Below are 25,541 nucleotides of genomic sequence, written 5' to 3'. Positions count from 1 at the left end.
CCTGTGGGCTAAGACCCCACGAGGAGACGGGGCCGCGCGACCTTTTAGAGCGGAAACCGGGGTGCGGGGGCGCGCGGAGGCCGCCCAGTGATCGGAGTCGAGCGTCCAAATCCGCTGCGAGCAGGCGCGGATTCGGGAGGTGGCCATCGCCCCCGGGGACACCGCAGGCCCGCGTTGCTCCGGATACGGTGGAGAGGTTGGCACCCGGGGCAGGCCAACTGGACGTGGCGGGTTGGGCAGGGAGGGACTGGGGTGGGCGAAGGGGAGTTTGACTGGGGTGGTGCCCGTTGCAACTCGAAACTCTTGAGTCTGCCCGGGATCCCGTTAGGCGCCGCAGCTGCCGCGAAATAATCCGACAAAAGTTAGCAACTTATCTGCGTCTGGGGTGTGTGACCTGCGCGGGGCAGGGGCGGCTCCTTGGGCGGGCGCGGGAGCGGGCAGCAGTGCCTTTGGGGCAGAGCGCCCAGATGGGGGCACAGCCTGGTTCGAAATCGGGACGGTGGCGCAACTTTGAGCTCCTTCTTTCACTAAGCGAGAGTGTGTTTGAGCTTGACCTTGCGGGAGGCAGCGCGGCTGAACTTGAGATGGGCACTGAGGCTGCTCCCTAGCTGGGCACAGTTATGCCCCAGGGCGCCTACGCTCTATCCCGTGGCCTGGTCTCCAGGGAAAGGTGTTGGGATCTTTTGGGCTCCCCTAGTCCGCCAGAGACCCGAGTCCCACCTCCCTCGTACGTGAGGGTCGCGGATAGAGCCTACAGAGCGTGGGGCTCGGTGAGGGCTCTTGACGAGCAGACGAGAGTCCGCTCGCAAGTGCGCGCGTGGCTGGGGGCTGGGCGGGTCACTGCGTCTCGCGGGCTCTGCATGTCCCACAGAGGGAGACAGCCTTGACCCTGAGGGCAGTGACCTCCTGGCTGCGGCCCCGCATCGGGCATACACCTGGCTTTCACGTGCCCACCTCCGGGAACCCCTCGCCTCTCCCAGCCCATCCCCTTCTCGGGTCCCACGCCACGTGGATTTGCGCCGAGATGATTCCCCGGGGAGACAGTGAGCACCCACTCCCGCTCTGCGGCTGTGTGTGTTGGGCGAGCGGTACTCTCCAGCTCGGAAAATGAGGTCCGCTGGGGACTGGGTGGTCCAGCTGTCGCGTCTGGCACACAGTAGGTGCGAAAGGTGTGAAAAGGTCCCTTCCTGGGAAGGCGCTGGCGGAGGCCACGGTGTCTCTTCCCTCTTTCTCCCCACGTTTACTATTATTGAATTCGCATCCATCTGCCCTGTCCAGAGCTTTTGACTTCTAGACGTATTTTGCGCACCTACTGCGCGCTGGGCTCAAAGATGGGCTATTCTAAGAAGATGCGGGCGCAGCCATCAGGTTTTTTTTTTTTTTTTGTCCCTGGGGAGCTGAGCGACTGCTTTCCTCAGGTTCAGAAAAGGCAAAGTGCACTGCCCCCTGCCGACCACTATGGAAACTGCCGCTTGGCTACAGGGATGGGAAGGGGCTCTGGAGACTGGGTGCCAGGGGTCGCTCCCTGCACCTTCTAACACCTTCCGTTACTGCCCCCAAACATGGCCTGGCCTTTTTCTGCAATCCTGCGGGTAGCTGAAGAGACCAACCCGAATCCCCCACGTTAACATGTCCCGATGTTGTGCCAAGTGAGGGTAAAATGGGGTCATGGCTATTACCTTCCAAATATGTTAGACTACGTATTATATGAATTGTGTGAATGTGTGTTTATAAGTATATATACATACGTATGTTTACACACATATATATTCATATGCCTTGACCTCAAGTCGGCACGAAAGGAATTTCATCCTATGAAAAATTTATTTTGTGGAATAAATAACAGAATAAGTAGGGGGGGGAGCCGTCCCCTGCTTTGAAGAATTCCACGTGGGTGGGAATATGCTGTCCTGAGTTTTGCAAGGCCTGCATTTGCTCTCCAGGCCTGCCTCCCCAGGTCTGCCTCCCTGGCAAGGCTAGGGCCTGGGTGCCGGCAGAGTCTTGCCTTGACTTCCCTCCTCTGTTGGTGGCGGGACCACCAGCACCCCCCTGGAACACTGGGCTTAGAGTTAAAAAAAAAAAATAAGGAAAAAACAGAAAGTGTTGGGCAGAGGAATTTCTCTAAGGGGTGCACATTCTGCTCCTCCAGGCTCTATCAGCAGTGGCCTCCTGCTCGCCTCAGGACTGTTTCCACTTGGAGGCACAGGCCGGGCTCATCAGACCTAAGGTCCTAAAGTCCTAGTACTGTCTGTCTGGAGCTCTCGGTGTGCCAGTGTTGGTGGGCTGGGTCTATCTGCGGGCCTGGTGGGGAGGGTTTTGTGCAGGTGGGTGTCTGTCTCCTCTTTCCACTGCCAACCCCAGGAGCATCAGCTGGAGGCCAGCTGTCTGCAGCCCTGTGGGAGCCCCATAGAGGCCCCATAGGGGCCTCTTAATCTTCTGGTCAGTTAACCTTGCCTGAGTCTGTTGCTGACTCAGAGGATTTGTATCTGAACAGGCTTTGCCTTATAGGATCTAAACCTTAACCCTCCCCTGAAGTCCCCTCCCACACCATGAAAAACAGCCAAGAAAGCAAAAAATAAAATCCACTTAAAACCTTGCACGGCTTCCCAGTTAGTCCTCCGTGCATGTCTGCACACACCCATCATGGGCGGGTGAAAGAGCTGGCCTGGTCACCAAGAATTATTCTAGGGTAAGGCTTCCATGCACTTTGTCCAGTTGTGGAACCCTCTGGATCCTGCCGCACCAGCCCCCACCTCACCCCTGCCCTGGCCTAGCAGAGGATCTGGGTGCCCCCGCCCCACACTAATTTGGTTCCGGGAGCCCAGCCTCGGACCCCAGCAAGAGCCTGTGTTCTGGCCTCGGCCAGTGAACAATGGCTTGACCACTTGGCACCTAGACAGTTTCAGGCTCAGGGTCTCAGTTTCACTGTGGGAAATGAGAGACTCGGAGCTCTGCTGACATCACCTTGGGGCCCTTTGAGCCTTTTCCTTGTGAAGGCAGCACCTCCACCCCACCCCCCGCCATTTGCTTTTGCCTCCAGCTTCATCCTCAGTACCCTCCAGGCCTCCCTGGCATCACAGACAAGCCTCGCCCACCCCTTGCCAACAGTGCGCCTCCTGCTCTCCCTCCTGGAGCCTTGAGGAGTACACTCTCATGGCGAAGTCGATCTTTTATGCCCAAGAGCCACACAGGGTCCTGCTTGGTATTAGAAATGGGGTTTTCTTATTTCTTTAAGTTTTGTTGTTGGATTATTTTGATTTCAGTTGAACCAACATTTATTAGGAACTTATTGTGTCCCTGACACCATGCAAGGTGCTGGACACGTGGTTGATCCTATCCCCTACGTGCGGACGTGAAGGGTTACCCTCCGGTGTGGTTTGCACTAGAGTGGAAATGTGCATGGGCTGAGGCAGGGTTTTGTCAGAGAAGAAAGGATTCTTCTGCCTTGGGGGACCCATGGAAAGAGTCATTGAGGAGACAACCCATGAGCACCTTGGGGAATTCTTTTAGGCGTAAGTCAGGCTGCTGGAGAGCAAAGGCATTTTCTTGAATGCACAGTTACTGTTGTTCAGTTGCTAAGTCATGTCCGACTCTGCAGCCCGCCAGGCTCCCTGTCCATAGGATTTCCCAGGCAGGAATACTGGAGTGGGTTGCCATTTCCTCCTCCAGGGGCTCTTTCCAGCCCAGGGACTGAACCTGAGTCTCCCGTATCTCCTACTTGGCAGGTAGATTCCTTACCTCCGTGCCACCTGGGAAGCCCTGATGCTCTGGATAGTTGATGTGAAAGATAAATGAGAGTCTCTCAACAAATGCTACCTTTTGTTCCTGAAAAGGTCTAGATCCAGACCTGTTGGTATAGAAGTGGGTTGTGTGCCATCATGGTCCTTGTAACTTATTCAATATTCAAGGAATACTATTTGAATAATCTTATATTAAAGATTTTTTTCCCTTCCAAAAATACCTGAGGATGTTTGGACCATTTCATCTGCTTCTGTGTGTATGTATACATATATATTTTTTCTCCTCTAAGATACATAAAAGCTATCTAACTAGGCCTGATTCTGGAACCCATACAAGATTATAAAGTACAAACTAAAAATTATTTATAGTCATTCAGAGTTCAGAGGAAAATGTTAGCTCTAAATTATGTGGCAGAAAAAAAAGAAGAAGAAGTTGCAAATGACTTTTGGAAAGTCCCTGTTTGGGTACAAAGAAAATACATTCTCCAAATTTCACTAGATACCTTAAAAAAAATCAAACCAATATCGATACTGTAATAGATTGTGCTGCATTAAATATACATCCATTTGAATCCACATGGAACCAACAGACCGGAGTGGCTAAAAATTCCCTTCATGCATATTTACTTAGCAGAGGGCTCTTGAGAAAAACCCAACCAAAAAACACAACCAAAGCAAACCTGGCTACTTCTCTGAGAGGGTGGAATGACTCCAAAAGATCGTTTCATGTTCAAAAAGCCTAAAACAACTCTGCATGAAAGATGAAAATCCTTCTAATTGGGCATTTACCTTTTCAGAAATAAAAGGCTCAGTAGAAAGAAAAGAAAATGGGAAAAAAAAAAAAAAACCTTCAAAAAACCTTTTTCCTTGGAAGACCAGACTGGAGCCCAAAATAAATCCCCTGAATTTGGCCAAATCATGAAGAGCTGCATTCTCCCTCCCCACCCCTGGTCTAGCTCAGAGAACTCCCAGTGCTCTGAAAGCAAACCTTCTCTGAAATGCCCACCGCTGCACGCCAACATCTGCAGCTCCGACCTTGTGTGGACCTCAGTCTGTCCCCTCTGGGTGCTCCACTCTGACACGTGTCCTCCTCATTTTATGGATGTAGTGACTTAGTCAAGGTCACACAGTCTTGCTCTCACCCACATCTTCCGTGTGCCTGGAGCTACCCTCGTGGGAAGTAGGTGACTCCTAGGCCAAGAATAAGCCCACACATCCAGCCACCTGGAATCCCCATCGCACATTTTCCTCTGCTCACCCTCTGGAACCCCCACCTTCACTCTTTCCACCTTGAACTGTACAGATGAGGAAGCTGAAGGTCAGTCAGGTGACCAGGTTCGTGGAAATGACCTCCAGCCTTGGTGGTGCCACCTCCCTGCATCCTGGCCTTTGCTGTCTTCACCTCAACGCCTGCTCCCTCTATCTGCTCGGCTAAGTCTGAGAACAATGGCAGAAAATCCCATAAGTTGGATCTCAGCATTCTTATTAGATCTTACAGTCAACTTAGGGAACAAAACTTCATCTTCACAACAACACAATATGACACAGCACTATGTAACACAACACCACATAACAACCACAACTGCCACTCACAGTTCATGCAGAGAGTGTATGAATGCACCAGAGCGGAAACGGACTAGGCTGAGAACCAGCTTCAGTATTAGCAGGAAGCCAGAGAGCGCCATCCCAAGGGAAGCCTTAAGGGAGGGGTTGTTGAAGTGGGGTCTGCTGGTGAGGCTCAGGGAGGCAGATGACAGTGGAACCTCCAGAAAGGAGCTCTCAACCACTAACTCAGGCATGTCGCTAGATAATTTCCCTACTGTTTGGTTATTTTGCCCATAAATAATTTTCTCCCAGGAGAGAGAGTCAGCTAACAAGTGCATAGAGTCAAAGTCATAGAACAATAACAGGAACAGAGTTTAGAAAAAAGGCGATTGGAGAGAAGATGCCTACAGAGAGTCTGGGAACAGGGAAGCTTGCCTGCACATTTTCGAGGGTGGCCTCCTAAATGGCCTCCTGATGTGAAGAACCAACTCTTTGGAAAAGACCCCGATGCTGGGAAAGATTGAAGGCAGGAGGAGATGGGAACAACAGAGGATGAGATTGTTGGACGGCATCACCAACTCAATGGGCATGAATTTGAGCCAACTCCGGGAGACAGTGAAGGACAGGGAAGCCTGGCGTGCTGCAGTCCATGGGGTCGCAAAGAGTCAGACACGACTTGGCGGCTGAACGTGACATGGCATGAGTGGGCTCCCCAGGTGGTGCTAGTGGTAAAGAACTGCCTGCCGATGCAGGACACAGAAGAGATGTGGCTTTGATCCCTGGGTCAGGAAGATCCCCTGGAGAATCCCATGGACTTCGGAGCCTGGTGGGAAGAGTCAGACACGACCGAAGTCACTTAGCACACACGCAGTCTGGTTGGAGTCTCTGATCATCCGCGTGGACCCCAGCATTGTTGACTGCAAGCTCTCATCCTTTGGCTGTCCACACAAACTGAATTCAGAGAGCCCACACAGTGCCCAGGGGTTGAAGAAGGACTGGGCGGGAAGGCTTGGTATAAAGTTTGTCACCAGGCATGTAGACCTAACCAGGTTCCTAGACAGGTGTCTCTTGGGCAGTCTGCTGCAAGAAAAATGAATTGTAAAAGTTGCTGTTGTGACCCTAAAAGCTTCCCCTTGTTATATATTTATTTTTTTAATTTTTACAATGTTGTGTTGGTTTCTGCTGTACAACAACACAAGTCAACCATAATCATACATATATCCCCTCCCTTGTGAGCCTCCCTCCCCTCCCCGCATCTTACCCCTCTAGATCATCGCAGGGTGCCAGGCTGGGCTCTCTGTGCTGTCTGGCAACTTCTCCCCAGCTGTCCACTGTACACGTGACAGTGTGTCTATGTTGAGCTACTTTCTGCACTTGTCCCTCTGTCTCTGTCCCCTTGCTGTGAACACAAGTCCCTTCTCCACATCTGCGTCTCCATTCCTGCCCTGCAAATTTTCCTAGATTCCATATAGATGCATTCACATACGGCGTTCGTTTTCCTTTTTCTGACTTACTTCACACTAATGACACCTTCACAATGGAGAAAGTGTTGGCTGTTCTTCTTCCTTGAAAACACCGTTAATCCTCCCACCTGGTGGAGAGTCTGATGAATCAAAACTGTTGCTTTGAAACGTTAGCTGCCACCAACAAGAATGTCTTAGTGGGGGGTATTCCTGGTTGTTCAGAAGCATATTCTTGGGAAAGAAAGGAAATTAAAATGAAAAGGAGAGATTAGAAGATAGCAAGGCTGTGCACCACCGCCTAAGGGTAATTTCAAATGAAAAAAAACACCTCTCAGAATGGTTTGAAAAATCGGTTCCAGCATAAGGGCCTCCTCTATTTTCTGTCTGTAATCTATGACAGGGAACAAACTGAGCTACGCAAAAATGCATCATGAACTATAGGATTATAGAAATTAAACTGATGTCTTTGCTGCAGAAAGTGGGAGCGGGGGCTCTTTCAGGGCCCGAGAGTGGGCTCTTGTCTAACGCTTGGAAATGAATTGTCTGAGGAGACACAGGTGCCAGGGAGACACACAAAGCAAGAAACTTTATTGGAGAGGGTGCCCGGGCGGAGAGCAGCAGGGCGAGGGAGCCCCGGAGAACTGCTCTGACACGAGGCTCACAGTCTGGGGTTTTATAGTCATGCGGTTAGTTTCTGGGTTGTCTTTGGCCAATCACTGACTCAGAGTCCTTCCTGTGGTGCACACATTGCCCAGCCAAGATGGATGCCAGCCAGAAGGATTCTGGGAGGTGGAAGGACACGTGGGGTCTCCTTTTGACCTTTCCCGAATTCTTCCTGTTGGTGCTGGCTTATTAGTTCCATGTTCCTTACCACAACCTCCAGTGATAAAACAACTCATGCGAACAGTTACTATGACGCCTGGCCAGGTGAGGGGTTTCAGTCAGTGTGTTTCCCCTAACATCTCTACAATGCCAAACATCCAAACAAGGAGAAAAGATGTGATGGACCTGGAGGCAGGCTGGAATATCGAAATACCCCTGTGTCCTTGGAAACCTGCCTCTGGAATGGAGTGAAGGGGCTTCTCTTTTTCTCTGAACATAAGTTGTGTTGTGCGTTGAGTTGATTGAATGATAACAAGTTACAAAGGCTGTACCTTTAAAGAGCATGAAATCAGAAAGAATTGTCATATCTGAGCATTTGCAAAGATCCTCAGCAGTGCCCTTGTTCAACCTTCCTCTACTCCAGACTTCAATTATTCATCGACTGAGTCATTCATTGATTCATTCAGTGGAAGTACTGGCTCTGCCACTGGCTTGCTGTGTGACCTTCAGTGTGTTTCATAACCTCTCTGTGCCTCCAGCACCTCATCTCTAAAACTGTGGATAATAATAGCACCTACCACCTGGTAGGTACTAGATGAGTTAATACTTGGAAGGTGTTTAGAACAGGACCCTGCCGAGTGCCTGCTTTATAAGTGCTCGCAGAGTGCATGCTGCGATCATCATCAGCTTTCGAGTTAAGCAATGCCTTGCTCAGCTTCCCCTGAATTGTTTCCTCACTTTGACTCTACCAAGTGGTTAATGCTCCTCTGCTTGAATGTTGCCAGTGATGGCCCTCTGATTTCTGGACACCTCTGTGGATTAGAAAGCTCCTCCTCACACAGAGCTTCCATCCACAGAGGACTTCCTGAAGGAGGTGGTAAGGTGGGGGTGGGGCATCTCTGGAGCTGTCTGAATTTAAGGCTGGGAAAGTTCTTTGGGCTTAAGAAGCTATGGTGTGGCCCCTGGACACTAGTAGTAGAGAGGGTCCTCTGGAGACTTTGGACATGACATTTTAGACGCTCCCTGCCCTGTATTTCACCACTGAGATAGCTCAGGTAGAGGCCTGACCCATATGATTCCTCATTAGCAGGCGGAGCCAGAGTGAGAAACCACCCTGAGTTCAGGGCTGTCACGGCTGACTTGGGCAGCTCAAGGTGTCCTGGAGACGAGCTTCCAATGTGCAGAGCACAGGACGCGGCAGCAGGCACAGACCGGGGTGCCAAGGGCTCCTAGGTAACCCCACCGGGCAGGCCTCCTCCTCTAGTGATCCCCATTGTGTTTTCTCCTCAGTCTCCTAGAACTCCCTCTTGACCCCCAGTCTCCCTGAGATGGCCCTCTGAGCAAGTCCATGTTGGTTTTTGTGAATTCTGGCATCTCTCTGCCCTTCTCTCCTCCCTAAGTCCCGTTCCCAGGAAATACCACTTCTGGACACTCTGCACTCATTTAACCTTCTAAACAGGGCTTTTCGGTCCTTCTTGTTTTCAGTATTTTGACAGTTGAGAACACCAAGGCTCATGGAAGTGGGCCACTTGACCTCAGGCCCCCCAGGTGGGGACTGGTCCCCTGCCAGCACACCCCCACGTGTCCCGTCCACCCCCATGTGACAGCAGCTTCCTTCCACTTCCCTTCAGTTGTTCTGAGAATCAGATAGTGAGTGAAAGTCACTCAGTCATGTCTGACTCTTTGCAACCCTATGGACTACACAGCCCATGAAATTCTCTAGGCTAGAATACTGGAGTAGGTAGCCCTTCCTTTCTCCAGGGGATCTTCCCAACCCTGGGATCGAACCCAGGTCTCCCGCATTGCAGGCAGATTCTTTACCAGCTGAGCTACCAGGGAAGCCCAAGAATACTGGAGTGGGTAGCCTATCCCTTCTCCAGCAGATCTGCCTGACCCAGGGATTGAACTGGGGTCCCGGCATTGCAGGCGGATTTTTTACCAGCTGAGCTATCAGGGAAATCCGGGAATCAGATAAGAGGCTGAAAAGAATGAAGGCCCTCCTTCACCAAACGATACTTCAAAGGACTATAATTAGGACACTTACTGGTGGCACTCGGTCACATTCGCTATGGACAGGACAGATGCTGCGTGATGCCAGCGTGTCCTCCAGCCCAAGGTTTTCACGGTCAGCACTGGTTTTTTTCCCTGACGCTCTCTCACTCTCCCTTCTTTCTTTTTCTTCCTTCTTTCTTTCCCCTCATCCACTGTCTTGCCCAAAGTACATAGTTCAGCCTCCTTCATTTGGCCATGGTTGCCTAGAAAACAAACACGTGCCTGTGTCACGATTTCTCCCAGTTCTGACAGACACGAAACAGTGCCCACCAGGCCCCGGGGAGGCTGCCCAGCCTCCCATCTCCCTCCTCTGCAGGCAAAATCAGGGTACCCAACAAGAACATCCACGAGGGCACCTCCTGCCCTGGAAACCATGGAGGGCAGAGAGGTCAGTGAAGGCTGAGGTTAGGGGAGAGAACAGGTCCACTGTTTGTTAGCTGTGGAGTGTGGGGCAAGTGCCTACCATGCCTGAGCCTCAGTCTCCCCACCAGTACTCTGGGGACACCACCACCTATCTTTCTGGCTGAGAGTTAAGATAAATCAGGCAGGAGAGGGTAGGGGAAAGGCCCAGAGGAAAGATGGTCTTCAGGCTGGAAGATGGGAGAGCCAGGGCATGGGGGACTCTGGAGTGGGACCCACATTTGGAGCCAAGGGCATCTCCCCAGCCATATGATCAGTAGAAGGAGAAAGAGGAAAACTTCAAGGCACCTGCTTTGTGGGTCCCAACCGCTCTGCCCTCTTCCAGCCGTGATCAAGGTATCTTTTCCTGCGAGCAGAAAGAGATTTAGGCAGACCCACGTTTTAGGTGAACCAGCAAACTGAGGTTTGCAGTGGGTGGGAGGCAGAGGCCTGAGCAGCTCCTGGGTAGTCCACGTGGGAGTGTTTGCGTTGCTCCGGTGTGAGAAGTGGTGACTATCTCTTTGGGGTTCAAGAGCTCATTGTACTCAGATGCTGAGAAATTAGAAAGTGAAAGCCACTTGGAGATTTCCAGTCTGGTTGCAGAGGTAACTGGGGGGCCATGGATGACCACAGGGAGCATGGCAACTGGACAGCCCAGGGGACCATGCTGTCCCTCCCATCCCAGACCTGTGGGATTTGAGGTGTAGGAGGACACCCTTCTGGAGCCCAACCAGGCTGGAGGGTGAAGAGGAAGCCTGGGGCTCAAGACGGCCCTGGCTTTGAATCACATCTCTGCTGATTTCTAACTGTGTGGCTGTGGGCAGATACCTTATTCTTTCAGAGCCTCAGTTTCTGCATCCTTGAAATGGGGATAAGACTACCACCCTCAAGAGGCTGGCCTCGCAGGTTGAATGAAATCACACATGTGGAATGTGACTGTGGTGCTGGCCTTGTTGCCCGGATGCATTCCATGGTAGCTGTTGTTATAATAATATCTCCCTTGGCAGAGCAGCCAGAACTAAACAGTCAGGCCCTGGATTCAGAAATCCACTCCTTCTCAGGACTCCAGCATGTGGAACCCTTTCAGAGAGGGAGGGTGCACGCTAGCTTTCCCAGCCTGGTGAACATACCTGCTTCTTGCCCGAGTTCTGACTGGCTTCTTCAGCCCACACACCAAGATGGGGGAGGTGCGGCGAAACCCCGGAGAGGGCCAAGCTGCTGCACTCAGCTTCCTTTCGCTCTCGTTATTAGCCCTGTCATCTGTGGTTTGCACGCTCAGAATTTCTGCCTTCACACCCCACTTTCAGTCCTGCCCGACATTCTAGCACTTACACAGGCTTTTCTAGGGCATCTCACCGTTTACCCTTGCTCTTCTGCGTCATCTGTTCTCATAGCAAGCTGATCTAGCCAGTTTCAGTTCTTTTTCTCATCCTCCATGATCACTGAATGCTGCTGGTCAGGAATTAAGATTAAAAAACCACCCACTTAACCCGTGCCCTCTCTCACTGGGTACAGAGTGAGGTGGTTCTTACTGTCTGCCCGAGTCCCCTTCCCCACAGTTGGAAGAGCCTGCAAGTGTACTGCCGTCCCCATCAGGGCAGAGCAGAGTGCTTGCACAGCACAGAAGAAGCTCAGTAAGCGCTGATTGAAGGGAGCCGTGTTAGTCCTGATCTTAAATGGAGTCCACCTAGGAATTAGTTCATCATTCAGGCTCCACTCTTTACTATGACCATGAGCAAGTTACTTCATCTCTGCAAGCCTCCGCTTACTCATCTACACAGCGATTGCAGATAATAATACTGCACACATCACAGGACCATTATGAGGAGCCACTGAACTTTTGAGTACAAAGGGCCTAGTTTGGCAAAATCTTCACAAACATTTAAAAATGGTACCTGCTACTATCACTACTGCTAGTTTTACCTTATAATTTTTATTAAAGCAACTTCATGTTGTTTCTTATTCTCTTGCTTTGCAGCACAGCCCTGTAAGGCATTGAAGGAGGTAGAGTTTCCATTTTACTAGTAAGTAAACTATGACTCAGAGAAAGGCTGTTTTTCTAAACTCACACAGCTAGACTTTGTGTGGCTGGCCTCCTCTGCTTGGCATACCTTGCTAGCCAGCCACACTGTTTTGGAACATGATATGACCGTGGGCCTCTGAGAAAAGATTCCTGTAATTTAAAAGCACAGCAGTATTTTTTTCACCTAGGCCCAGTGTTAATAATTATTCAGATGATCTTTTTTTTTTTTTGACTTGGAGGAGAAAGGCTATGCTTTATTAAGCAAACTGCTATACTCCAGGTGTGATGGAGAGTTTCATATCCTGTTCCCTGCTCTATCCTAAGAAGAAACAGAATTGGAGAACACGCTCTCTTATAAGATTTATTGCATTCTGTTGCACAGAAGAAAGGAATTTCAGGTGGTAGATGCACTAACAGGGGCAAAGAAGGAATGATTTATGAATCCAGATTAGGAGAAGTGAGAACTCGCTGATTCGTTTGACTGGAATTTGTCCTAATCTGTGCACCGGCTGGAATTTGTGGGCATGTTTCTTGCCTCAGGTCTCCTGGTTTAAGCCCAGCAGTTTACCATTAAGGACCCAGTTGGTAGCTGGTTGCTGCCAGTTGGATGGAGAGAAATGAGGGGGCAAGCCCTGAGCCTGGAATCAGAAGCCTCTGGTCCATGTTCCCACAGCCCTGTTTTCAGCTGTGTGATCCATGGGCCCACCTCTCCAGGCCTCAGTTTCTTCATTTTTACCTTGGAGAGTCACATGAGCTTTTCTGCTCCCTTTCCAAAAATGAGGATTACATCTGATCCGTTTTCCTATGTAGTCCCTGTGTAGGAACACATTTCACCATTTTTAAGAATTGAGTTAGAAACAATTGTGGAAGCCTTGGGAAAGTAGGAGGAATAGAAGAAGATGCAGGGCAGGAGGGCATAGGGAAGAAAGTTGTGATGTGGGATGTTAGAAGAGATTTTTAGGGCTTCCCTGGCAGCTCAGTGGTAAAGAATCCGCCTGCCAGTGCAGGAGACACGGGTTCAATCCCTGATCTGGGAAGATCCCACATACCACAGAGCAACTAAGCCCGTGAGCCACAACAATTAAAGCCTGTGAGCCCTAGAACCTATGCTCTGCAACGGGAGAAGCCACTGCCCCGAGAAGCTTGTGCACTGCAACTCGAGAGTAGCCCCCGCTCACCATGACTAGAGAAAAACCTGCGCACCAACGAAGACTCAGCAAAGCCAAAAATATACATAAATACAATTATTCAAAACAAGAAGAGATTTTAAAGGATCAATTAAAATCAGAAATCAGGGAGAGTCAAAGTAGCTGATGAGGCTGCTTCTCCTGGGCCCAGCAGGTAAGGAAGTGGGGTCCTCTCTTCTGTGTGATCAGTGCCTTGGGTCCTGTTAGAGCAGCTGAGAACCCCAGGCTCTGGAAGGTGGGTGATGCTTGTGGGGCACAGATCCCGTTTCTAAAGGCCCCATGGTTGCAAGCTTGCTAGTTGGGGTTGGAAATCCAATGCAGTTGCCAAGATATTACGTATCATTCCCTGTGCTATACAGTAGCTCCTTGTTGGTTATCTATTTTACATGCAGAAGTGTGTATATTTTAATTTCAAACTCCTAATTTATCTGCCCCCCTTTCCCCTTTGGTAAACATAAGTTTGTTTTCTATGTTTGTGAGTCTATTTCTGTTTTGTAAATAAGTTCATTTTTTTTAAGATTCCACATATAACTAATACCACGTGATATTTATCTCTGTCTGGCTTACTTTCACTTGGCATGAGAATCTCTAGGTCCATCTATGTTGATATGGCTTTATTTCATTCTTTTCTTTAGGGCTGAGTAGTATTCTGTTTTATATGTATGTATATGTATGTATGTATATATCTCACATCTTTAGGGCTGAGTAGTATTCTGTTATATATATATATATATATAAACATCTTCTTTGTCCATTCATCTGTTGATGGACACTTAGGTTGCTTCCATCTCTTGGCTGTTGTGGGTAGTGATGCTCACTTACTCATTCATTCTATAGTCATTACTGAGTGCCCCCACCCCCGAGTGCCCCCTTTACCCATACAGTGTCCAGTGGGGGTGGGGAAATCTAGTTTTAGGTAAAGTCAGTAAAATACTGTCCTTTCCACCACCCCTAAGGCCTTCAGTCTCATGAGAACAATGGCCAATAGAACTGAAGTGATGGCTTGCGCTTGGTAAATTCTTGTTAAACGGAAGAGTGAACCAGGGGAGATCAGCACAGGAAACCATGGAGTCCCTGTAAGGTTCCCTAACCCATTTCAGGGTAAGGAGAGCATGGTGTCAAAGCAAACATCTTGGAAGTGTGGTGCATGAACTGCTTTGCTCATTCTCTGACTCAGGAGATAGTAATTGACTTTCCCCCGGGGGGAAGCTGGGTGGTGGCTTGTAGAGTGGCGTCTAGGACAGTTGCCTCACTCTCGCCTCCTGGAATTACGGGGCTGTGAACGATGCTCTGCAGGAGCGCAGGGAATTCTGGGAATGTGTCATGGCAGTGCCTGGCTTTGTCTGTCCATAGAGATGTCCCTGGGAAGTACACTGACACCGAGACCTGAAGGGTGAGTAGAGTGTGGGTGAGGATGGTGTGAGTCAGTAATGGGAGGGAGGAAGGTGTGAGCTGCAGTGTACAAGGACCCCTCTGGCACTGGAGGAGGTGGTAGACACCATTTGGAGGCTGGGGGCAGTGAGCCTCCTCCCCCTTCATTTTTCCAGATAACTGGGGCTGAAAAAAGTTTCATTCCCGGAACTTCCCCTAGCTGCTCTGGCCACTGTGTTTCTTCTGTATAAACATCCCGCCTACATCAGGACCTCCAGATAGAGTCTGTTTATCATCAACACCAGATGCCTGTAGACAAATCTGGAGTCAGTTGATCACTCAATCCTGTTGATTTTATGCGTAAAATAGTTCTTGAATCTTCTCCTCCTGGTCTTGCCCACAGCCCAGCCTTATCCCTGGCCCTCATCGTCTCTTGACAATCAGGCTGATATGGACGGCACAGGCTGACTTTTCTTTCTGACACAAAAAGCATGTGGTCTCACTGCCAGCAGAGTGAGGATAACTTGGTGGTTGTATCAACTAGCTCTCTCTGCGTAACAAACAGTCTCGAACCTTAGCACCTTCAACAATAAACATTTATTATTTTTCCTTATGCGGTGGGTAAGTAGACTAGGTGTTTCTTTTGGACTAGTCCACTTGGCTGGTGCTCAACTGCCTGTAGTAGCCTCCCTTGCAAGCCTGGGGGCTCAGCTCGGGGGGCTGAAGCTTCTCCCCATGTTGGTTGGTTTTCATCCTGGAGGGGCTAGCTCAGGTGTGCTCCTGTGACTGCAGAATGATTCCCAGCAGCAAGCCAGAGGAAGTCCTCTGTCTACTCATTCTTAAGCCTTTCTTTGTGTCAAGTTTGTTATCATCAGCTTATTGTTCAAAAGCAAGCCACATGGCCAAGTTCGGACTCCAAGGGTGGAGAAACGGCTTTCACTTTGTGGTGGGAGAGGTGGCAAAGCCCCACCACAGAGGGTAGGCTGCAAGGTGATGTGAGTAATAGGGGACCTTCACTGAAATCCTCTCTCGCAGTGGCTGAGATGAAGGCTTTGGAAGCAGACAGGATGGGTGTGTCCTGTCACAGCCTCCTCTCTGCCACTTACTGCTTTTGTCATGCAGGGCAGCTCCACTCATGTCAGCTCTCCAAGCTTCAGCTGCCCATCCGTGTTGTGGGAATAATCAATCTGGGCACCTTGGATTTCAAGAGAGTGTCAGCTAAGAAAATCCATGGTCTGCACACTGCAGTGCTTGGCACACAGAAAGAACTCACCTGAGGGTCTCTGTTCCCCTTCTCAGACGAGGTCTTCGAAAGGCCTTTCCTGTCCAGCCTCAGCCTGGTTTATCCTAACTTTGGTCTCACAATTTTCACCTTCACATCTTACCTATTTCTTTATCTTTGTCCTGAAAGACATTTTCCCCTGAGGCTTTTCTTTTGCCAAACAGCATCTTGCTTGTACCCTGATCAAGGAGCAGCTAAAAATACCATCTCCTCTTCAGATTTGTCTTTCAGACTGAGTTGGCTATTTCTTCCCCAGATATCATGCACACCCTCGTATCATACTTCCCCAGTTTGTTTATTTGTTTCCTCAACCAGGCTGAGCTCCTGGAGGGGTATGAACAATACTTTAGTCACCTTTCTGTCTCTGGCACTTGACTCTGAGCATGGAACAGAATAGGGGTTTATTTACAAAATATTTGATGTATAAATCATTGGCTGGGTGAATGCGGAAGTGGGTAAATGCCTTTTAATTATGTTGAGTCATCTTCAAAAGGCAGTGAGTGAAACGTCAAAGCTGACAAGCTTCTATCGTCTTCACTTCCAGCTGGTACTGTTTTCAAATTCAACCTTTCTGATGTGGAAATGCCAGTAGAAGTGATCAGCATCTCCAGGGGCTGTGGTGAGCAGACACTCTGAGCTTTGTGTCCGGGACAGTCGTCTGAAGAGCGGAGATGGACACTCCCTCAGCCCACTGAGGTAATGACTAACACCAGTGAGAAGCTCTTTCCTGTTTCTTCTGTGGATTACATCAGGTTGTGGGGAGAAGATGGAGGTGGGAGAGATTGCCCCTGTTTCTTGATCTCTTTGCAACTTGGGTATTCCATAAAGAGGGCTGTCTCCCTCCAGGAGAAACGTGCGCCTCTTAGAATATCAAGCAACCTCTCTGTTTTTTAGAGGTCTTTGTGCTCTCATGAAAACTGGAAGATCCTTCTATGACAAGTGCCTGTCATCCCAAAGAAGCGCTACAATCACAGTCTGGTGCAATGACAGTCTGGCGTGTCCTGGGGTGAGCGCTCAGCCAGCAAACCCTGTGACCCACAGGACAAGTCCCTCCTGGCCATGTTTTAGAAATAAAGTTTTACTGGCACTCAGCCAAGCTCATCCATCAGGGCTATCTGTGGTATGTCACACCACAGCAACCATTGCGACAGAGAAAGTGTGGCCCCAAAGGTTGAAATATGTACAGACCGGTCCTTAAGACAAAAACAAAATGTGTCGGTCCCTGGTCTAGAGCTGAGCTGTCCACAGATATCCACTCCATCTGTGGCTATTTAAATTTTAATAAATGAAAATTAAATAAAGTTAAACCCAGAGCATTATTTTCAATTAAAAACGAGTTTTTTTCAGTTAGTTCATTTTTATATAATTGAAAATTTACAGGTAAGCTTGCAAGAATAGTCATGGGTACCCTTTACCCAGATTTCTCAATGTTAGCATTTTATATATCCCAGCGTTATTATAAACACAGTGCAGCTGAGTCAGAAGCTGAGCATTGATTTGCTGCTAACATTGATCTGTAGTTCACAACACTGACCTTTTTTGACACAGTCAAGCCAATTATTTTCCAGAATATCCCTCAGTTTGTGTTTGTCTGATGTGTCCTTGTGATTTGATTGAGGCTGTGGGCTCTTGCCAGGAATCCCACAGAACTGATGCTGGGTCCTCAGCGTCTCCTGTTAGGAGGAGGGTGTCGGTCTGTCTCAGAGCTGGTGATGTTGCTTTGTCATCTGGTTGAGGTGGCCTCTGCGAAGTGTCTGCATGTGAAATTACCATTCCATTTTTGTAATTATCAAGTATCTTATTGGGAGCGTCTCTAAGACTCTGTAAACATCCTTTTACTCCTTAATCTGCCACACGAGCTTTAGCATCTATTGATGGTTCTTCCCTGCATCAGTTTATTATCAGCATGGTTACCAAATAGCGATTTTTCTCATCTCATTGTTTATTTTTCATTTGTTAGTTGGTTTTCCACCATAGAAAAGAACATTCCTCCTTCCTTTCCTTCTTTATGCGGGTTGTGAACTGGCAGATTTTAACTGTACTTAATAAATTTTAATCCTTTGTTATCATTAGTTCTTTTGATATTTTAAAGTTGTCCCAAATGTATCCAGTGAGGGATGGCTGCGGCATCTTTTTAACATCTCCCTGTTGGTTTTTTGGTCACTCTCTTACTTGTTGGTGAGACACAATATTCTAGCCTCATTTTATGCTTCCTCTGCCCAGCCTCAGAGTTAGCATTTTTCAAGGAATCCTTGTGCTCTTCAGTGCAGGATGTTGTTTAGAAGTGCCATCTGGTGACAAGGCGTGTCCTTTATTACTAGGGTAGCATTGCTCCCAGGCCCTCTGGGCAGACGGAGCGGGCAATGTGAAATGGGTGGGGGGTGTGTGCATGGCTGTACACACATCCATGTTTTTACGCATACATCTTCACATATACATCCACCCACATCATATATACGTGTTTCTATACGTACATATACACACCATCTAGACCATTTCTAACTCACACATGTGGGTGTGTGCTCAGTCGCTTGGTCACGTCCGACTCTGTGACCCTATGGACTGCAGCCTGCCACACTCCTCTGTCCATGGGATTTTCCAGGAAAGAATACTGGAGTGGGTTGCCTTGCCCTCCTGCAGGGGATCTTCCCAACCCAGGGACTGAACCTGTGTGTCCTGCTTTGGCAGATGGATTCTTTACTGCGGCACCACCTGAGAAGCCCATTTCTAACTCAACCTATCTCTGTGTTAAAACCACCTTACGTGCACACTGATGGTGCTGGAATGTTCTTGATGCACATCTAAATGCTGGAGTCACCCCGCCCCTGCTGTCAGCACCATCATTCACCACATTTACTAAACTATGGATCAGATCCTGTCCAGACCCCTTCCTGGCCATTGCTGCTCACAAAATCCCAGTGGCCCAAGTTCAGAGGAGGAAGCAAGATTCTGAAAAATTCCTTAACTTGTGCAAAGTGATGCAGCCAGCGAATGTGGCATGCTTGCAGAGAGTGCCTGTCTGCAGGCTGACATTTGATCAGATGGCCCTGGGAGACGAAACAGTCTCAGAGGGAAGAAACAGAGAAGGTGGGGGGAGCATATGTCCCCGTGGATCAGGGCATCTCAGGCCCTCGCAGCAGCAAGAGAGCCAAACGATGCTGGTGGACACTGTCTCCTTTGCGTCACACCCCAGGAGCTGTGCTTATGACTATATCACTGATAGAGCCGTGTCACATGTAACAGGACGTGTGGCGATGCACGTGGTGGAGATGTGCGTCCGTGTGTGATTGCGGTGTGCCTGTGTGCTTCCTGGCGGGTGGCGTGTGGCTGCTGTCCTAGGCCTGCAGAGACCTTGATCTGGTTGAAGGTGTGATTACAGAACTGGGCCTCTCTGGGGAGCAGGCATTTCCTCTCGCACTGGGGTTTTCTGGGAGGGAGCTACTTAAGCACAGAGGCCTTAACGTAAATACATTTGTGTTCCCAGCTCTCAGCAGAATATTTGCAGAATGTGCAGTAGATCCGTGCTACTTTTATTTGTGCTTCAACCAAATCAGAACTGAGTCAGAGAGCTCTCAGATCTCTTGATACACCAGGCCCTGTTCTAGTCAGACAGAGACCCAGAGAGTTCACGTGCTGGCGAACGGCGGGGAAGGCAGGAGATTGGCCTTGAGCAGTAAGAACTGGATCTGTGAGTGGCAGGGCTGGGGGCAGGCAGAGGGGGCCCCGGGAGGATCACAGGGTAGACATGGTGGCCCACGAAGGTGACTCTAAGATGTTTAAGGAACTGAATCCCACTGCAGATAAAACAGTGAAGGGGGGCAGCAAGCAGGGGCTGCTGATCTAAGGACAGGTGAGGGGACTCAGTTGCTCTCCCCTGGGGTCTGTGGCCCCCCGCCACCCCCAGAGCCAGGCCCATTTCCTGCCATGAGTCCTTTCAGGCCTGAAGAGTGTACATTCTCTCCCTCAGACCTCAAGCATTTCCTCTCCCAAAATAAATTTCATCAGCCGGCCCACAGGCAAACTGTAGGCCAAGGCACTCTGCTAGATAAGAGCATGGCCTGGCAGTCGTTAGGGGCATGGAAACGGACAGCAGGGAAAGGCTGGTGGAATTTCTGTTGCTGATAACCTTTAAGAAAGGAGCGCTCGTTACAGAAGCCAAGGCTGTGTCCCAGGAAGGCAGGAGCCCTTTCTGAGTATCTGAGATGCTATCAGGTGGAAAAGGATTAGCTTGTCCTGGGCGGGTCTGAGGAGGGAACCCAAGTGGAAAAAGTGAAATGAACAAATTTCTGTTCACAGCATGTTTTTCCTTCTCACTCCCTCATTCATTCATTCATTCAACGAGCACAACTGGGTGCCTGGCACTGGGCCGAGCACTGAAGGGATAACAGAATAAGACAAGGGCTATATCTTCAGCATGTTAATAATTTAGTGGGTTCCCACTGTAGGGCACAGGGAACTCTGCTCAATGTTAGGTGGCAGCCTGGATGAGAGAGGAGTTTGGGGCAGAATGGATACCTGTACATGTAAGGCTGAGCCCCTCTGCTGTCCACATGAAATTATCACAGCACTGTTAATCACTATTGTTGTTGTTTAGTCGCTCAGTCGTATCTGAGTCTTTTGCGACACCGTGGATTGTAGCCCGCCAGGCTCCTCTGTCCATGCGATTTCCCAAGCAAGAATAACTGGAGTGGGTTAACATTTCCTTCTTCAGGGCATCTTCCTGACCCAGGGATCGAATCCATGTCTCCTACATTGGCAGGTGGATTCTTTACCTCTGAGCCACCTGGGAAGCCCCGCTAGTCAGCTATACTCCAATATAAAATAAAACTTAAAAAAAATAATTTAATGGGAGAAACAGATGAACAAATTAGTGATATGTAGATATGCAGTTATGAGTTCTGTGAGGCTGGAAGCTAATAGAATGTAGGTGTTCTCTTTTAGAAAAGAATATAAGGTTAGGAATTTAAAAGACAAGCCCTAGCTTAATGGGGATCCTCTAAAGGTCCCTGGTCCCTAGGCTTCCTTGGCCTGGCCCAGGCCTCCAGTGGGGGAGGTGAAAGGGCACGAGGGTTTGTTTCCTGCAGGAGGCGGGATGAACACTTGGCAGAAAGGCCTGCAGCAGGAATTCTGGGGTCCATGCAGTAAGGCCCCCACATACGAACCTTCAAGTTGGGAACTTTCAAAGATGCAGACGTGCGAATGCCAGTTAGTAAATCATGAAAATTAGTCCATGTGTCTGACTACACTGTCATTGTCACCTGGGCGCATCTTTTACAAGCGGTTGTCTTCTGTGTGCCTTACTGTGCAGCACCGTGTAGAGAACAGTAGTGCAGGGCCTTTTATCTCAAGCTCAGGATGCCCAGAAGCAAGCGTAGAAGCTGTGGCAACGTAGCTCTACTGTAGTTTTCAAGGTATTGTATTGTAAGATTAAAAAAAATTTTTTTATTATTTTTTTATGTCTTATTTGTGTGAAAAGTTTTATAAGCCTGTTACAGTGCAGCACTAGATAGCAGGTTGTGTTATTTGGGTGCCTAAGCTAACTTGGGAGAAGGCAGTGGCACCCCACTCCAGTACTCTTGCCTGGAAAATCCCATGGATGGAGGAGCCTGGTAGGCTGCAGTCCGTGGGGTCGTGAAGAGTCAGACACGACTGAGCGACTTCACTTTCATGCATTGGAGAAGGAGATGGCAACCCACTCCAGTGTTCTTGTCTGGAGAATCCCAGGGACGGGGGAGCCTGGTGGGCTGCCGTCTATGGGGTCGCACAGAGTCGGACACGACTGAAGCGACTTAGCAGTAGCAGTAGCAGTAAGCTAACTTGGTTGGACTTTCAACTTACAAATGTGCTCTTTTTTTCTTTTTAGTTTAATCTTGAAATGTATTTTTATTTTTTTAAATTAAATTAATTTATTTTAATTGGAGGCTAATTACTTTACAATTACTTTACAAATGTGCTCTTAAAATGGAACTTGTTCATATGTAGGGACCTTTCTGTATAGTAGGGCAGCCTCGTCTTCTGGGTCCCTTGAGCCTTTGTCCTTGGGCTAAAGACTTTTTTTCCTTAATGCTGCCGGGATTTTCACAGGTGCTCTCCTTAGAGTTCTGCAGCCTGACCGTGTGATCCCACTTCCAGGAAGGTGTTCTGTGGAATCGCCTGGACTTAGGGGTGTAAGCGCTGGTGGGGTGAGTGTGGGCACTTACAGAGGGCTGGCCAGGCTCTCCTGACAGCCCTGAATATTGACAACTTTACCCCCACAGCCATGCTGAAAGCCAGCTGCCCACATTCTTCCTGTTCTACTGATGATGGAACCGAGGCACAGGGTGGCTAAGTCACTTGCTCACAGACACACGGCTAACAAGTGGAGGAGTTGGGCTTTCAAGGTACCTAGTCTACCTCCAGGGCTCCGGAGGCAGGGCTTGCTCCATTGCCTCTCCTTGATCCTCGCTGCCTAACTCTTTTATAGCAGCATTATGGAGACATCCCGAGTGTCCAACATTGGCGAGTGGCTAAAGGACATCCATAGAATGGGATATTACATACTTGATCCTTACAGAGAGTTCTTTTTTTAACAAAATTTATTTATCGTTAACTGGAAGATAATTGCTTTACAATGCTGTGTTGGTTTCTGTCACACATCAACATGAACCAGCCGTAGGTATACGCGTGTCCCCTCCCTCTGGAACCTCCCTCATACCTTCCACCTCATCCCACCTATCTAGGTCATACAGAGAATTCTCACCAGCACGTTGAAACGCTTTGATTAGGTGCAACCGTGGAACATATAAGAAATGGCAGTGGCAACAGTGTTTCAGGGCCTGAACCCCCTCTCAGCCTCTGTACCCTCTCCTGGATGGTCATAACGGCTCGTTGGTTCACACATCCATCCAACAGGTTTTAACCCAGCCCGTTATGTGCCTGGTACTGGGAAGGTGATGATGACAAACTCAAACATGAACTCTGCTCTCCTGCCGCTAATTTACATCCAGCTTCTTTTTAAATTAATTTGTATTGGAGTATAGTTGCTTAACAGTGTTGTGTTCGTCTCTGCTGTACAGCCAAGTGAATCAGCTACACATGTACATATATCCCCTTCTGTTCTGGATTTCCTTCCCACTTAGGTCACCACAAAGCACTGAATAGAGTTCCCTGTGCTGTACAACAGGTTCTGAGTTCACTATTTTATTCATAGATAAACCCGTCTCTTACATCTCCTGTATTGGCAGGTGGGTTCTTTACCACCGATGCCACCTGGGAAGCCGGTTTTACGCAGAGTAGTATATATATGGGGCTTCCCTGGTGGCTCAGTGGTAAAGAAAGAATCCATCTGCAATGCAGGAGACCCAGGTTCAATCCCTGGGTCAGGAAGATCCCCTGGAGGAGGAAATGGCAACCCACTCCAGTATTCTTGTCTAGAGAATCCCCTGGACAGAGGAGCCCAGCGGGCTACAGTCCATGGGGTCGCAGAGTTGGACACGACTGAAGCAACTGGACATGTGTGCACACAGCGTATATGTGTCAATCCAACTCTTTCAGTTCATCCCGACCTACTTCCTCCCCTTGGTGTCCATACGTTTGTTCTCTCTATCCTGTATTAACACGTATGTGTGGAATCTGGAAAAATGGTACAGATGACCCTATTTGCAAAGCAGAAATATCGTCCGGCTTCTGACTGCAAGGTCTGCCTGGGCTTTCTCCCTCCATGTGACCCTGGACCTATTTTCCTGGGACTTTGATTGACCCCCAGCCCTCAGATCCAGCCCCCATCTGCACCTATTGCCTCATTTCTAAAACGGACCAAGGAGCCACAGACCTCCTGGACTTCAGAGCATAGGCTCTTCACAGTCGTCAGCAGCCACACCTCACATCATTACCACCTTCTAGAAAAGGTGGAGAAGGAAATGGCAACCCACTCCAGTGTTTTTGCCTGGAGAATCCCAGGGACAGCGGAGCCTGGTGGGCTGCCATCTCTGGTGTTGCACAGAGGCGGACACGACTGAAGCGACTTAGCAGCAAGCAGTAGTAGCAGTAGAAAAGGTCAAGCTCCTGACAGCTGCAGGGAGTGCCCTCCTCCCTGAATGTTCAAACATCCAGCCCCCGTGGACAGCCAAGCTGGAATGGAGGAAGCAGGGACCCTGGATTCTAAAGAAAAAGCTTCAGGATGGCTCTCCAATTGCCAGCCGTGCATCCTTTGTTCCCTCCATTGATGGGGCCAGTCCCACCCACCAGGGGAGATGAACCCCCACGGCGACAGGCAGGCTGTGGCAGGTTCAAGGCCTGGAGTGGCACCCGCCTGGCAGCACCCACGTCTGTCCCTCTCCAGCTTTGGGGGATCAGATCAGACTTTTTACAGATCAGATCCCTGATCTGTAAGAAATGGGATGGTCACAGTACCCACCTACAAGGGGTTGTGAGAATTAAATGAGATGATGATGCAGAAAGCTGGGCGCGGTGCCTGGCCCGTAGGCAATGCTGGATAAGTTACAGCCCTGTTATAAGTGTTATTACATTATAGCTGTGCTGGAGGGATGTGGGTGAGCTGTGAGGGTAGCAGGGGAAGGTGTCTGGTTACAGCACAGACCCCTGGGGTAGCTGCTGCTGTCAGGCCCAGAGGCCTTAACAACATTAGTGTCACAGGAGGGCATCCACCCAAAGCGTGGACATTTGTCGTTGTTGTTATTGTTCAGTCGCTCAGTTGTATCCGACTCTTTGCGACCCCATGGACTGCAACATGCCAGGCTTCCTTGTCCTTCACCATCTCCCGGAGCTTGCTCAAACTCATGTCTGTCGAGTCAGTGATGCCATCCAACCATCTCATCCTCTGCCATCCCCTTCTCCTCCTGCCTTCAGTCTTTCCTAGCATTAGGGTCTTTTCCAATGAGTCTGTTCTTCACATCAGGTGGCCAAAGTATTGGAGTTTCAGCTTCAACAACAGTCCTTCCAATGAATATTCAGGACTGATATCCTTTAGGATGGACTGGTTGGATCTCCTTGCAGTCCAAGGGACGCAAGAGTCTTCTCCAACACCACAGTTCAAAAGCATCAATTCTTCGACATTCAGCCCTCTTTATAGTCCAACTCTCACATCCATACATGACTCCTGGGAAAACCATAGCTTTGTCAGCAAAACAATGTCCTTTTAGAAGCCAAGCCCGCAGACTGAGTTATTCTCCAGAAAACAATTTCTATTCTATTCAGACCCGGCTAATGTTTGTTCCTGAAGGGCATTGAGTTGTGCCTTTCCTTCTTTCACTGACCATTTCCCTTATGGTCTAGGGACCAAGTCCAGATCCCACCACAGGACAGACAAGGCCAACATGACCTGGTTATCTGCCAAGATCCTCAGCCTTATCACTACTCTCTGGCCTTGTAGTTCTTATTATGATTACAAGATGAACCTCAGCAATGACCATCAGGGAACTTCATTATCAGTTCAGTCGCTCAGTCGTGTCCGACTCTTTGCGACCCCACAAATTGCAGCACGCCAGGCCTCCCTGTCCATCACCAATTCCCGGAGTTCACTCAAACTCACGTCCATCGAGTCAGTGATGCCATCCAGCCATCTCATCCTCTGGTGTCCCCTTCTCCTCCTGCCCCCAATCCCTCCCAGCATCAGAGTCTTTTCCAATGAGTCAACTCTTCGCATGAGGTGGCCAAAGT

The 25,541-nt window shown here is 49.2% G+C and overlaps 1 protein-coding gene across 4 annotated transcripts in view; it reads left to right on the top strand.

Moving 5' to 3' along the window:
• The window catches only part of ST3GAL1 (ST3 beta-galactoside alpha-2,3-sialyltransferase 1), an 87,630-nt gene that overhangs the window by 686 nt on the left and 61,403 nt on the right, over window positions 1-25,541 (top strand). For 2 of the 4 annotated variants that reach the window (XM_010834778.1, XM_010834779.1), the window contains exon 2: window positions 16,429-16,580. The exons of 1 other annotated variant lie outside the window; for it this stretch is intronic. The gene's annotated coding sequence lies outside the window, so the exon portion shown is untranslated. Of the gene's footprint in view, window positions 1-37; window positions 197-16,428; window positions 16,581-25,541 lie in introns of those variants that run through there. One more of the 4 variants, XM_010834780.1, reaches the window with a different exon arrangement.

This window comes from Bison bison, unplaced genomic scaffold (genome assembly GCF_000754665.1).
Source record: "Bison bison bison isolate TAMUID 2011002044 unplaced genomic scaffold, Bison_UMD1.0 scf7180017864036, whole genome shotgun sequence".
In the NCBI taxonomy this organism is placed as follows: domain Eukaryota; kingdom Metazoa; phylum Chordata; class Mammalia; order Artiodactyla; family Bovidae; genus Bison; species Bison bison.
Note: the sequence above shows the minus strand (reverse complement) of the source record. Positions and strands in the feature narration are given on the sequence as shown.